The sequence below is a fragment of the Ranitomeya variabilis genome, chromosome 2 (assembly GCF_051348905.1).
Source record: "Ranitomeya variabilis isolate aRanVar5 chromosome 2, aRanVar5.hap1, whole genome shotgun sequence".
Classification (NCBI taxonomy): domain Eukaryota; kingdom Metazoa; phylum Chordata; class Amphibia; order Anura; family Dendrobatidae; genus Ranitomeya; species Ranitomeya variabilis.
In genome coordinates, this window is record NC_135233.1 from 1,033,071,931 (window position 1) to 1,033,086,916 (window position 14,986).

Sequence of the window (14,986 nt, forward strand, 5' to 3'; positions counted from 1 at the left end):
AAAGAGCCTAGATATGTTTGATGTCTATGGACTCATAATGACCTGGAGAATCATAATGTCAGGTCAATTTCAATATGCAAATTGCCTCTTCAGAGATAAACAGGACTTGAACTCCATAGCACCACCTATTGGAAGTAGCGATCCTACAAGTTACAATCAACCCTTTAACGAGTCGTGCAATATGACTTAGGATAAAAGCCAAATCAGTATTTCAATTCGCAGACACGGTGTTTCGGGCTGTTGGCCCTCGTCAGTGAGAAAATGAGAACTGATTAGGCTAGGTGAGGGGCTGTGTACTGAGGTCTAAGGGGTAAGGTTTCTCCTTATGGAGAGTGACATTCCAGCTCTTGCTTGTCAAGGTAAGGAGGCTTATTTGCCGTCCAATGCTCCTCTGGGAAATTTAATATGCAAATTGCCTCTTCAGAGAAAAAGAGGACTTGAATCTATAGCGCCACCTGTTGGAAGTAGCGATCCTACAAGCCACAATCAACCCTTTAGTTATTAGTAGTGTTGAGCATTCCGATACCGCAAGTATCGGGTATCGGCCGATACTTGCGGGTATCGGAATTCCGATACCGAGATCCGATACTTTTGTGGTATCGGGTATCGGTATCGAAACAACATTAATGTGTAAAAGAAAGAATTAAAATAAAAAATATTGCTATACTCACCTCTCCGACGCAGCCTGGACCTTACCGAGGGAACCGGCAGCGTTCTTTGCTTAAAATGCGCGCGTTTACTGACTTCCGTGACGTCACGGCTTGTGATTGGTCGCGTGCCTCCCATGTGGCCGCGATGCGACCAATCAAAAGAAGGCTGCCGGTTCCCTCGGTAAGGTCCAGGCTGCGTCGGAGAGGTGAGTATAGCAATATTTTTTTATTTTAATTCTTTATTTTACACAGTAATATGGATCCCAGGGCCTGAAGGAGAGTTTCCTCTCCTTCAGACCCTGGGAACCATCAGGGATACCGTCCGATACTTGAGTCCCATTGACTTGTATTGGTATCGGGTATCGGTATCGGATTAGATCCGATACTTTGCCGGTATCGGCCGATACTTTCCGATACCGATACTTTCAAGTATCGGACGGTATCGCTCAACACTAGTTATTAGTGAACATGGTAAAAAAAAACAACAACAACTGTGCAATTGCACTTTTTTTGCAATTTCTCCACACTTGGAATTTTTTTCCCATTTTCTAATACACAATATGTTAAAACCAATGGTATCTTTCAAAAGTACAACTCGTCCCGCAAAAAATAAGCCCTCATATTAAAGAAAGCATAATAAATAAATAATCTTTTACAAAGATTGATGAAAAATTGCACTAAGGTCCCTGTGTGTATATGTGCTGAGTGGCATTTTAACAATGTTTTACGCGTCAACTCTCAGAAAATATATAGTTATTGGTATTATAAATTAATGTATTATTTACTAATTGAAGTAATACAAGGAACCCCTAACTGGAAATGGGTGAAGGGGAGTCATTTCAGATTAACCTTATGTTACCAGTTGCCTTTTAGTATGAAGAAGGAGAGTGGGCATGACTTATCTCCTAGCACACAAATACTGTAAAAGAAATCTTTATATGATAAAAACTCCCAGAAAATTACAGCTACATGACAGTCTATGTATATTGTAGTCTTCAATCATTCTTTTTGGTAAGGATCCTCTTTACAAAGACCTTATCCACCACTTATTTGGCTGTTCTCCACAAAACAGCATCCCACGGAATGCAAAGGGGAACAACAATGCTGAAGGGAACAGATGGAAGATGGAGACGAGGATGCTGCCAGTCTTTGAATCTCTTCTTTTCCTTCCTCCTTTACAATACTCATGCATGCCCCTGATTGAATGCATAACAGGGGAGCAATGTGACACTTATTGGAAGATGGGAAGGTGACAGTGGAAGGGGTGCTACTAAGCCTTCATGCTTCACCCCAACAGAGTTCAACATGCCACTACTGGTTGGTGAAGAAGCCATGGAGGAAAACAAGCTATCCCCGCAGTGTAAAATGAAGATTTATTTATTGTACTCACTTCTACAGCACCATTAAAAAAAAATGTGTCAGTAGAATCAACCCTCCTATGCCATCTATATGGGCATGCAGGTAATAAAAAGTTGATTAAAATGATTCCTTGATATACCATATGTGATCTGATATCTTATTTCTGAGAAAACCACATTTTTCTTAATATGTAAATTAACTATTAAGATCTATGGGCCAGACATAAATTTCCCTGATAATCTGCCTCCAGAGCTTATTTTAATTGAAACGGCATGTTACCAGTTTGAGACATGTAATGACTGACAGACTGTTCTCCAGATCTACGCGTCTCACACAGGCAACGCCTCCTTACACTTACAACAATCTCTGCAGGCAAATTCTCAGTGAGAGCTATGGCTGGCCCATAGATCTTAACAGCTCATTCACATATTAAGAAAAATGTGCATTTATCTGAAATAAGACATCAGATCACAGTGAAAGTTATGCAAGAAAGTTAGTTATGCAAGCAAGAAAGTTAAGCAAGAGAAGGAAATCTGATTGGCATTAGGTAAAGGACAACTGAGGATCTGGATTATTTAGAGCTCTCTGGTATTGCAGCTCAAGACAATCCATGGAAGGATTTAGTAGTACCGTTCCCTCCCAACCACCTCACATTACTACGAAAAATAAAACACGACTTCAGACCCACACAGCATTATAAAGTCACAAGATGAGGGCAAACATGAGAACTAAAGAGTGCGGATGCCCAAAGCCCAAATTGGCAAAAAATCTCCTCACCCAGACTCCAACTTGAAGACTCAGTCGCTAACCCAATGCAAAATGAATGTGACCCATATTCCTCAGGACTTTCACTCATACACAACAAATATTACTTAAAAACTGCAATAAATTGATATTTTGAAAGAGAAAAATCATCTTTATGCCTCAAGAATGAACCTGGATATGCACCTCGGATTTCCACAGAACATTTTACCACCGCAATAGGGCAGGCCTCCTGCTCCATAATTATGTACAAGACTACCAACTTGCCTGAACCGGTCTAATCCATCTTAGATCGGCGTAAAAAACATTTTACCCTATCATTTAATAAGCAGAAATCACCCAATACCAAATCCCCTTCAACCAAACTTGAAGGAGTAACCAGTTCACTAATACGAAATGCACCGGCTAAAAAGACCAAAACAAAGGGTGCTGAAAACAACAACACCTCATATTTGGAATGACAAAATGAATCTCACACAACACAGCAACCTACAAATCAGTTCAAAAGAAACCTGTCTCCTCCTATTCTGACTTTTCACTCCTTTAGGAAAATCTATCAACCCTGGCTCAACCCAGAAACCGCACCACATATGACCCCACCGCAGACCGCAGATCACTAACTACATCCTACTGTGATTGTAAACCCTGTAAGACCCCCAGTAACTGACCCAAAAAATCAGGCCCTCCTATATTCAACCCTAAAATATCTCTAGCAACTACCCCAAAATTACTATCACCCAACTCACTACCAAAACTCCCACACAACAGGTAGATTAGCAACAATAAATGTCTCCTAACCAGGCTGCCCCAGACAAATTCTTAGACCAGCTGTGACATTTCCCTATGGGAACTCGTTCATCCTCTGATGCTCCTGGAAAAATCTCACCTTTTTCCCACTGGACTCAGGCCTTGATAAGGCTGCAGGAAGAATTACCCGGCACTATCTACACTCCATGTTAATAATGCCTTGCACCTCTTTTTCCACCGTACATTTTCTTCTCCTGGTCGATAGACTGTGGGACAGGCCCAGTGGGACTGGCTGCTTCTGTGCATCCTGGCTGGATCCAGGTACCTGTGAAACTCCGCTCCCATTTCCGGCCCATTAGCTGCCCCAGACCCCCCCTTGCCGACTGTGGGAGAGACGTTCACATCCTACCAGATGCCTGGTTGACAGCCAACTGACACCTTAGCTTATCGTTCCCTTCTAGACTGGGGCCTAGCAGGCTGTAACCCTCCCTGCTGACTGCAGGGAGGATCTTCCTAATTCCTCAGGCTCTGGATTTGTTCCCTAACTGTACTCTCCCCAGGGGCCACCACTACCTGGGACCGGAGCCTATGAGGCCGCACTGCAAAGGAAGGCTGCAAACCCCCTTGCTGCCCACAAGGAGGCTGACTGAAGCTTTCCCACCTCTGGGTTTGGCTCCCAGCCAGCACATCACAAGGGGCCACCGTAATACTGGTCCGGAGTTTTGCTGGCCGCTAACAGAAAGTAGGCCGCAGCTCAGGAATGCCCACTTCCAGTATGGCGCGGGTTCAAAAAGGATTCCTTCTTTTAACCAGAGAAGGAACCTCAGATTCACACTGCTCCCCTGCCAAAGAGGGTCCCCAAGGGGGCTCCTGGAGCCTCTTGTCTGCTGTCTCCATCGGGTGAATAGTGTTCTGGCTGCCAGGACTGCCGAGTGAGTTCTGTGGGCCCAGGTGAACACATTTCTGCAGCAGCTGGAGATGTGTAGGCCGCTTGAAGCTGTTTTGCACCAGCCTGGAACTGTGGATTGCATGGAAGACCTCACCAGCTCTATCAATGCTGCAATGTATATCATGGTTAATCATCCTGTTATTCTGGATCTGCAGCTGTGTCCCAGGAAACAAGACAAGGTAACTGTCCCATTCACCTCCTTTTATCCCCTTTTAACCCTTCCCCAAACCCTCACTTCCAATCACAAATGCCCACACGTATCCCTACTACTAATTTTGAATTCCTCACCACCCCTGTATTATCATACGGCCTGTACGCCCTATGGGGCTCCCTGGCCTTTCTGTACCATTAGAGAATATTCACACAGGTTATATACACAGTTAGTGTTGAGCATTCCGATACCGCAAGTATCGGGTATCGGACGATACTTGCGGGTATCGGAATTCCGATACCGAGATCCGATACTTTTGTGGTATCGGGTATCGGTATCGAAACAACATTAATGTGTAAAATTAAGAATTAAAATAAAAAATATTGCTATACTCACCTCTCCGACGCAGCCTGGACCTCACCGAGGGAACCGGCAGCGTTCTTTGCTTAAAATGCGCGCTTTTACTTCCTTCCGTGACGTCACGGCTTGTGATTGGTCGCGTGCCGCCCATGTGGCCGCGAAGCGACCAATCACAGCAAGCCATGACGTAATTTTCAGGTCCTCAATGCCTAATTCTAGGCATTCAGGAATTTAAAATTATGTTCCGGCTTGTGATTGGTCGCGTCGCGGTCACATGGGCGACGCGACCAATCACAAGCCGTGACGTCACGGGAGGCAGGAGACGCGTGCATTTTTAAAATGATGTCACGGCTTGTGATTGGTTGCGTGCCGCCCATGTGACCGCGACGCGACCAATCACAGCAAGCCGTGACGTAATTTCAGGTCCTCAATGCAGAAATAGGCATCAGGACCTGAAATTACGTCACGGCTTGCTGTGATTGGTCGCGTCGCGGTCACATGGGCGGCATGCAACCAATCACAAGCCGTGACGTAATTTTAAAAATGCGCGCATCTCCTGCCTCCCGTGACGTCACGGCTTGTGATTGGTCACGTCGCCCATGTGACCGCGACGCGACCAATCACAAGCCGGAACGTAATTTTAAATTCCTGAATGCCTAGAATTAGGCATTGAGGACCTGAAAATTACGTCACGGCTTGCTGTGATTGGTCGCGTCGCGGCCACATGGGCGGCACGCGACCAATCACAAGCCGTGACGTCACGGAAGGAAGTAAAAGCGCGCATTTTAAGCAAAGAACGCTGCCAGTTCCCTCGGTGAGGTCCAGGCTGCATCGGAGACGTGAGTATAGCAATATTTTTTATTTTAATTCTTTATTTTACACATTAATATGGATCCCAGGGCCTGAAGGAGAGTTTCCTCTCCTTCAGACCCTGGGAACCATCAGGAATACCGTCCGATACTTGAGTCCCATTGACTTGTATTGGTTTCGGGTATCGGTATCGGATTAGATCCGATACTTTGCCGGTATCGGCCGATACTTTCCGATTCCCATACTTTCAAGTATCGGACGGTATCGCTCAACACTATACACAGTAGATTTGTAGCCTTCATTTGTTGTGTATTTTGCTGGTGCATATGTTCTGCTGTGTAAAATCAACAGAAAGGACGTTCAAATTGATTCTAAACAAATCAAATGTGTTAACTTTTCAAAATTTGCTTATTCTGAGAAATTCAAATTTTTCATGACAAGATTTTTAAAAAATCCAGTAAATTGGAAGCCAATCAGCTCTCATTTTGGTGGATTTATACAGAGGCGTATCTAGGGGGAGGCACTTGGGGCATGTTCCCTCTGTGCATGGGGCGCAGTCAAGCCGCCTAATGTGGCGGTCTAAAGAGTGTCGCTCAGCAGCTGCATTTTGCTGTCTCCTGGACTTGGAGTCGGGAGTTCTCTGAGCGAGCTGTCAAGCTGGCTCACAGAATAATAATAATAATAATAATAATCTTTATTTATATAGCGCCAACGAATTCCACAGCGCATTACAGTTTAACAGCTTCAAACACAACAGTCATAAGTAACAATGTTAACAATACAATAATTAAAGCAACATAAGACGACCCTGCTCATGAGAGCTTACAATCTACAATGAGGTGGGGAGATATAAAGTACAGATGTGGATTTACAATGATGTATTTACAATGATGGTCCAGCCATCTTCAGGGAGTGGGGGATAGATGGAAGTAGTGAATGGGCTACACACAAACAAAATAACTGATAAGGGAACATGATATGCCGCTCTGAACAAATGTGTTTTGAGGGAGCGCCTAAAACTATGCAAATTGTGGATGGTCCTAATATCTTGGGGTAGAGCATTCCAGAGGATTGGCGCAGCACGGGAGAAATCTTGGAGTCGGGAGTGGGAGGTACGGATTAGTGCAGAGGTTAGTCGAAAGTCATTTGCAGAGCGCAGAGGTCGGTTAGGCCGATAGACAGAAATGAGGGAGGAGATGTCAGGGGGTGCCGCACTGTGAAGAGCTTTGTGGGTGAGAACAAGTACTTTGAATTGTATCCTGTAATGAATGGGCAGCCAGTGTAACGACTGGCGAAGAGCGGACACGTCCGAGTAACGATTAGCTAGATAGACAACCCTGGCTGCTGCATTAAGGATAGACTGGAAAGGGGAAAGTCGCGTGAGGGGGAGGCCAATTAATAGAGCCTTACAGTAGTCCGGCGGGAGTGGATCAGGGCGACAGTGAGAGTTTTTGTTGTTTCTATAGTGAGAAAAGGGCGGATTCTAAAGATGTTATTTAGGTGTAAGCGGTATGAGCGGGCAAGAGATTGTATATGGGATGTGAAGGAGAGATCGGAGCCAAACATAACACCCAGACAGCGCGCCTGCTGCCGGGGTGTTATTATGGTGCCACCCACGGAGAGGGAAACATCAGGTTTAGGGAGGTTAGTAGATGGTGGGAGCAGAAGAAGTTCAGTTTCATGCAGAACATGCAGCGCACCAGCTCTCAGTGATCTATTGTACTTGTTTCTTTCAGATGTGAATACAATTGAAGCTCTGACTTCCGGGTCAGAAATGATGTCAGCTGAGCGATCAGGTCTTGTGATCACGCTGCTCACGTCACTTGCATTGTTGGTAAGTGCTTCAGAGCTGAAGACACGAAGATTCAATGTAACAGGAACGGTGGCGGGGGCATGATTTACTGGATTGTGAATTGTCTGGGGTATTTACTAGGGTTGAGCGACTTTAATTTTTTTAAGATCGAGTCGGGTTTTGCGAAACCCAACTTTGTCCAAAGTCGAGTCGAGTGAAGTCGGCCGATTATCGCGAAAAGTCGGGGATCGACCGAAACATGAAACCCAATGCAAGTCAATGGAGAAGCATAGTCGGCAGTGAGTGGAGGCCAGGAAAACACCTACAGTGCCCATTTTAATGCCAAAAACATCCATTCTTGTTTCTGAAGCTTGTCAACCTTAATTAACTTTCTAATAATAGTTGGGCATTGGAAATTGGGGGTCATTTGGCAAAAGTTGTGGGGGGTAGGGCTGGTTCAAGGTTTTAGTGGGCCCAGGAAATGTGGACTATGTCACGGCGGTGGAGCAGTGAGAGGTAAGTATTTCAACTTTGCAAGTGCTGTGATCCTGAGCAAGCAGGGAGGCTCACTCGTTCGCATTGGCACTGGCACAGGGCCCCTCAAATTGCGGCGGTGTGTTTGCACAGCGGAGGCGCCTCCCACCGGCAGCGACACTTTTGCGTACTCTGAGGGGCCCTGTGCCTGTGACGTCGCCAACGAGTATGCCCCCCTACCTGTTGAAGAAACCTGCACTTTCATCTGCACCTTCCTCTTTGTCCCTGTGTAAGGTGGTATAGTATGCGGGAAGGGGAACCTGACTTTCAGCAGGGTCAGATTGTGGCTGTGTAGCGTGCAAGGGGAATGTAGTGGTCTGGGTCAAAGTACCACAAGACTCATCTAGCACCGGCTGGGCAATGGGCAGGATGAGGACGAAACACTGATATAGGCCCACATAATAAAGTGGGTAAAATGCAGTTCAAAATTGGTAACAGGACTAACCAGGTGGCATTGCTTAGTTCAGTGGAGTAGAAAACCCAGGAGCGGCAGACACCATTAGTAGGGCCGAACCACACTAGTAGGCCCTATGCAGTTTAATATTACAAATGAAGGCCGAAAGCCTGAAGATTAAAGGTCAGGAAAATAACACAGGACAACACCAAGGTGCGGCACACACCGTTACTAGGCCCAACCAAAGTAGTAGGCCAACTGCAGTTTAAGTATTTAAAATGTAAGCCGAAAGCCTGAACATTGAAGGTCGGGACAACAAAACAGGAGAAAACCCAGTAGCGTCAGACACCGTTTTAAGGGCCCAACCACACATTTTAAAAACAACTACTTAACGAGAACCTTAAGATTGAAGCTCAGCTTTATACAGTGGAGGACAACACCACGGAGCGGCACACACCGTTAGTAGGCCCCAACCACCAATTTTTAAAAACAAATACTTAATGAGAGCCTGAAGGTTGAAGCTCAGACAAGGAAACCTGGAGGAGAACACCCAGGAGGAGGAGAACACCCAGGAGGAGGAGAACACCCAGGAGGAAGAGAACACCCAGGAGCGTCAGACACCGTTAGTAGGCCCCAACCACCAATTTTTAAAAACAACTACTTAATGAGAGCCTGAAGGTTGAAGCTCAGCTTTATACAGTGGAGGACAACACCAGGGAGCGGCACACACCGTTAGTAGGCCCCAACCACCACTTTTTAAAAACAAATACTTAATGAGAGCCTGAAGGTTGAAGCTCAGACAAGGAAACCAGGAGGAGAACACCAAGGAGGAGGAGAACACCAGGGAGCGGCAGACACCATTACTAGGCCCCAACCCAGGTAGCAGGGCAACTGCAGTGTTACATTTAAAAATACTTTCTGAGAGCCTGAAGGTTGAAGCTCAGACAAGGAAACCTGGAGGAGAACACCAAGGAGGAGGAGAACACCCAGGAGGAGGAGAACACCCAGGAGCGTCAGACACCGTTAGTAGGCCCCAACCACCAATTTTTAAAAACAACTACTTAATGAGAGCCTGAAGGTTGGAGCTCAGCTTTATACAGTGGAGGACAACACCAGGGAGCGGCACACACCGTTAGTAGGGCCCAACCAAAGTTGAAGGCCAAATGCAGTTTAATATCTGCTACTATAGGCCGAAATCCTAAAGACTGAAGCTCAGCTTTATACAGTGGAGGACAACACCAGGGAGCGGCACACACCGTAATTAGGCCCCAACCACCAATTTTTAAAAGCAAATACTTAATGAGAGCCTGAAGGTTGAAGCTCAGACAAGGAAACCAGGAGGAGAACACCAAGGAGGAGGAGAACACCAAGGAGCGGCAGACACCGTTACTAGGCCCCAACCCAGGTAGCAGGGTGTTATGATCCTTAGTGGCTGAGGACCACAGAATTGACTAGCTAAGTTACTGAACATAGAACGAGCTCTAGGGAGGTGGTAACTGGACTGACCGCAATCCTGATCCTAACTGAACACACTAAAGGTAGCCGGTGAACGTGCCTGAATTCCTAGACGTCTTGACGCAGCCTGAGAAACTAGCTACCCCTAGAGAGAAAGAAAGTAAGACCTCACTTGCCTCAGAGAAATAACCCCAAAGATATAGAAAGCCCCCAACAAATAATAACGGTGAGGTAAGGGGAAAATACAAACGTAGAAATGAAACAGATTCAGCAAATGAGGCCCGCTAATACTAGATAGCAGAAGACAGATAGGAAACTGTGCGGTCAGTAGAAAACCCTATACAAAATATCCACGCTGAGAATTCAAGAACCCCCACACCCACTAACGGTGTTAGGGGAGAAACTCAGCCCCCTAGAGCTACCAGCAAGCGAGGAAATCACATATTAGCAAGCTGGACAAGGACAGATAATAAACCAAGAAACATATTGAACACTGATGATCAAAAAATGAACAAACAGAAACTTAGCTTCTCTTGGAGAGACTGATAACGAAGGTAGTCAGGAGAGATCAAAATAGCACTGAATACATTGACAGCAGGCAACAACTGAAAGTCCAGGTGAGCTAAATAGGAAACCAACCAGCAGATAACGAGACAGCTGATCCCAGCCACAGACCTGCAGAATGACAAAAAGAGCCACCAGAGGGAGCCCAAAGATAGCACTCACACAGTACCACTTGTGACCACAAGAGGGAGCCCAAAAACAGAGTTCACAACAGCAGGGCGACTGCAGTGTAACATTTAAAAATACTTTCTGAGAGCCTGAAGGTTGAAGCTCAAACAAGGAAACCTGGAGGAGAACACCAAGGAGGAGGAGAACACCCAGGAGTGTCAGACACCGTTAGTAGGCCCCAACCACCAATTTTTAAAAACAACTACTTAATGAGAGCCTGAAGGTTGAAGCTCAGCTTTATACAGTGGAGGACAACACCAGGGAGCGGCACACACCGTTAGTAGGGCCCAACCAAAGTTGTAGGCCAAATGCAGTTTAATATCTGCTACTATAGGCCAAAAGCCTAAAGACTGAAGCTCAGCTTTATTCAGTGAAGGACAACACCAGGGAGCGGCACACACTGTTAGTAGGCCCCAACCACCAATTTTTAAAAACAAATACTTAATGAGAGCCTGAAGGTTGAAGCTCAGACAAGGAAACCTGGAGGAGAACACCAAGGAGGAGGAGAACACCAGGGAGCGGCAGACACCATTACTAGGCCCCAACCCAGGTAGCAGGGCAACTGCAGTGTTACATTTAAAAATACTTTATGAGAGCCTGAAGGTTGAAGCTCAGACAAGGAAACCAGGAGGAGAACACCAAGGAGGAGGAGAACACCAGGGAGCGGCAGACACCATTACTAGGCCCCAATTCAGGTAGCAGGGCAACTGCAGTGTTACATTTAAAAATACTTTATGAGAGTTTGAAGGTTGAAGCTCAGACAAGGAAACCAGGAGGAGAACACCAAGGAGGAGGAGAACACCCAGGAGGAGGAGAACACCCAGGAGGAGGAGAACACCCAGGAGCGTCAGACACCGTTAGTAGGCCCCAACCACCAATTTTTAAAAACAACTACTTAATGAGAGCCTGAAGGTTGAAGCTCAGCTTTATACAGTGGAGGACAACACCAGGGAGTGGCACACACCGTTAGTAGGGCCCAACCAAAGTTGTAGGCCAAATGCAGTTTAATATCTGCTACTATAGGCCAAAAGCCTAAAGACTGAAGCTCAGCTTTATTCAGTGGAGGACAACACCAGGGAGCGGCACACACCGTTAGTAGGCCCCAACCACCAATTTTTAAAAACAAATATTTAATGAGAGCCTGAAGGTTGAAGCTCAGACAAGGAAACCTGGAGGAGAACACCAAGGAGGAGGAGAACACCAGGGAGCGGCAGACACCATTACTAGGCCCCAACCCAGGAAGCAGGGCAACTGCAGTGTTACATTTAAAAATACTTTATGAGAGCCTGAAGGTTGAAGCTCAGACAAGGAAACCAGGAGGAGAACACCAAGGAGGAGGAGAACACCCAGGAGGAGGAGAACACCCAGGAGGAGGAGAACACCCAGGAGCGTCAGACACCGTTAGTAGGCCCCAACCACCAATTTTTAAAAACAAATACTTAATGAGAGCCTGAAGGTTGAAGCTCAGACAAGGAAACCAGGAGGAGAACACCAAGGAGGAGGAGAACACCCAGGAGGAGGAGAACACCCAGGAGGAGGAGAACACCCAGGAGCGTCAGACACCGTTAGTAGGCCCCAACCACCAATTTTTAAAAACAAATACTTAATGAGAGCCTGAAGGTTGAAGCTCAGACAAGGAAACCAGGAGGAGAACACCAAGGAGGAGGAGAACACCCAGGAGGAGGAGAACACCCAGGAGGAGGAGAACACCCAGGAGCGGCAGACATCAACAGTAGGCCCCAACCAAACTAGTAGCCCAAATGCAGTTTCCTATTTTTTAAAAAAGCCCGAAAACCTGAATTGAGGACAATTTGAATTAGGGACTGCAGACAGAGTTAGTAGGCTGTCCCCTGTGGACCATGCATCCACCACATTAACCCATTGCGCCGTAATGGACACGTAACCTTCCGTGGCCATGCCTACAGGTCCATGCGTCTGTTGTCAGGTGCACCTTTGTACTCACAGATTGCCAGAGTGCATGGACAATGCGGTCATTTACATGCTGGTGGAGGGTTGGGATGGCTTTTCTCGCAAAAGAAGTGTCAACTGGGTAGCTCGTAGCGTGGTACAGCGTAGCCCATCATTGCTTTATTAATATTAAATAAAATAAAAAAATAGGCTCTATGCACTTTAAAATAGGTTCCAGGGGTACACGGGCAGCATTGGTGTGGTCAGCGGAGGACGATTGCAAGGAGGGACCGCAGACAGGCTTACTAGGCCTAAAATAAATAAAAATAGGCTCAAGGCACTTAGAGTTATCTCGCAGGGGTACACAGGCAGCATTGGTGTGGTCAGCGGAGGACGGTTGCAAGGAGGGACCGCAGACAGGCTTACTAGGCCTAAAATAAATAAAAATAGGCTCAAGGCACTTAGAGTTATCTCGCAGGGGTACACAGGCAGCATTGGTGTGGTCAGCGGAGGACGATTGCAAGGAGGGACCGCAGACCGGCTTACTAGGCCTAAAATAAATAAAAATAGGCTCAAGGTACTTAGACTTATCTCACAGGGGTACACAGGCAGCATTGGTGTGGTTAGCAGAGGACGATTGCAAGGAGTGTCTGACACAGTTAGTACTCCCAAAAAATAAATAGATGTTAATGTCTCGCAATACAACAAAACAAAAAAAAAAAAAGTGTGGCATACTTAGGTACAGGGGTGGGCACCTCTACTGAGTTTCAGACATAGTAATTTGGCAATACGTATTTACTGGTGTCAATATAGGACACTGACCCTGACTATTTTAACTAGCATCATACATGTCAACAAATTGGTATTGTCAGTGCCAGGCATTGAAGGATGTCAGCGCATAGACTAAACATTGTTGGAGCTGTGAGAGATAATTTTGCATGTGGTAGAGCACAGTTTGAGCTGGGGGGGGAACTCTCTTGTGGCCGGCGGTACAGGCCCAGGGCCCCTCATGTTACAATGGTGTGTCTGACGTTGGTTGCGCGCCACCACCGCCAGAGACACTTTATTGTACTATGAGGGACCCAGTGGCAGTGCCGTCGACCAAAAGCGGGCACACCCACCTCTTCAGACAAACGGCACTCTAACGGGTGCTTGCGCCAAGTGGCGAGACCACGGCCTCGTGGGGGTAGTTTTCCCATTTAGGGAGGTGTAAACATGTCGTATGCTGGACAAACAGCTGCTGCAAATTAACAGATTGGAACACTCAGTAAGACCAGTCCACAAGCAAGACCTTTTTATAGGAAAGCTAGGTGTCAGCCGGGAAAGGTGGGGCAAAATAATTTGAAATCCAGGAGTGGTTCATTTTAATGAAGGTTAGATCATCAACATTTTGGGTAGCCAGACGAGTCCTTTTTTCGGTTAATATTGAACCAGCAGCACTGAATATTCTTTCTGATAGCACACTAGCTGCTGGGCAAGCAAGCTCCTGCAATGCATATTCTGCCAAATCAGGCCAGGTGTCTAATTTGGATGCCCAGTAATCAAATGGGAATGACGCTTGAGGGAGAACATCGATAAGGGCTGAAAAATAGTTAGTAACCATACTGGACAAATGTTGTCTCCTGTCACTTTGAATAGATGCTGCAGTACCTGTCCTGTCTGCGGTCATTGCGAAATCACTCCACAACCTGGTCAGAAAACCCCTCTGTCCAACGCCACTTCTGATTTGTGCACCTCTAACACCTCTGCCCTCTAGACCCCTGCAGCTCGTGTGAGAACCATCACCGGCGCTGTGTGCTGGGAATGCCTGAATCAAACGGTCTACAAGAATTGCTTGTTTGGTTGCTAATATTTGTTCGAGGTTCTCATGTGGCATAATATTTTGCAATTTGCCTTTATTGCGAGGATCAAGGAGGCAGGCCAACCAGTAATCATCATCGGTCATCATTTTAAGAATGCGTGGGTCCCTTTTGAGGATACGTAAGGCATAATCCACCATGTGGGCCAAAGTTCCAGTAGTCAAATCTGCGGTTGTGCTGGTTTGAGGGGCAGTTACAGGCAAATCTACGTCACTTGTCTCCCTCAAAAAACCTGAACCCGGCCTTGCCACACCAGCAATTTCCATTGGACCCGGAGAAGCTTCCTCATTTAAAAAATACTCATCCCCATCATCCTCCTCATCCTCCTCCTCCTCGCCCGCTACCTCATCCTGTAGACTGCCCTGACCAGACAATGGCTGACTGTCATCAAGGCTTTCCTCTTCCTCGGCTGCAGACGCCTGCTCCTTTATGTCCGTCAAACTTTGCATCAGCAGACACATTAGGGGGATGCTAATGCTTATTATGGCGTTGTCTGCACTAACCAGCCGTGTGCATTCCTCAAA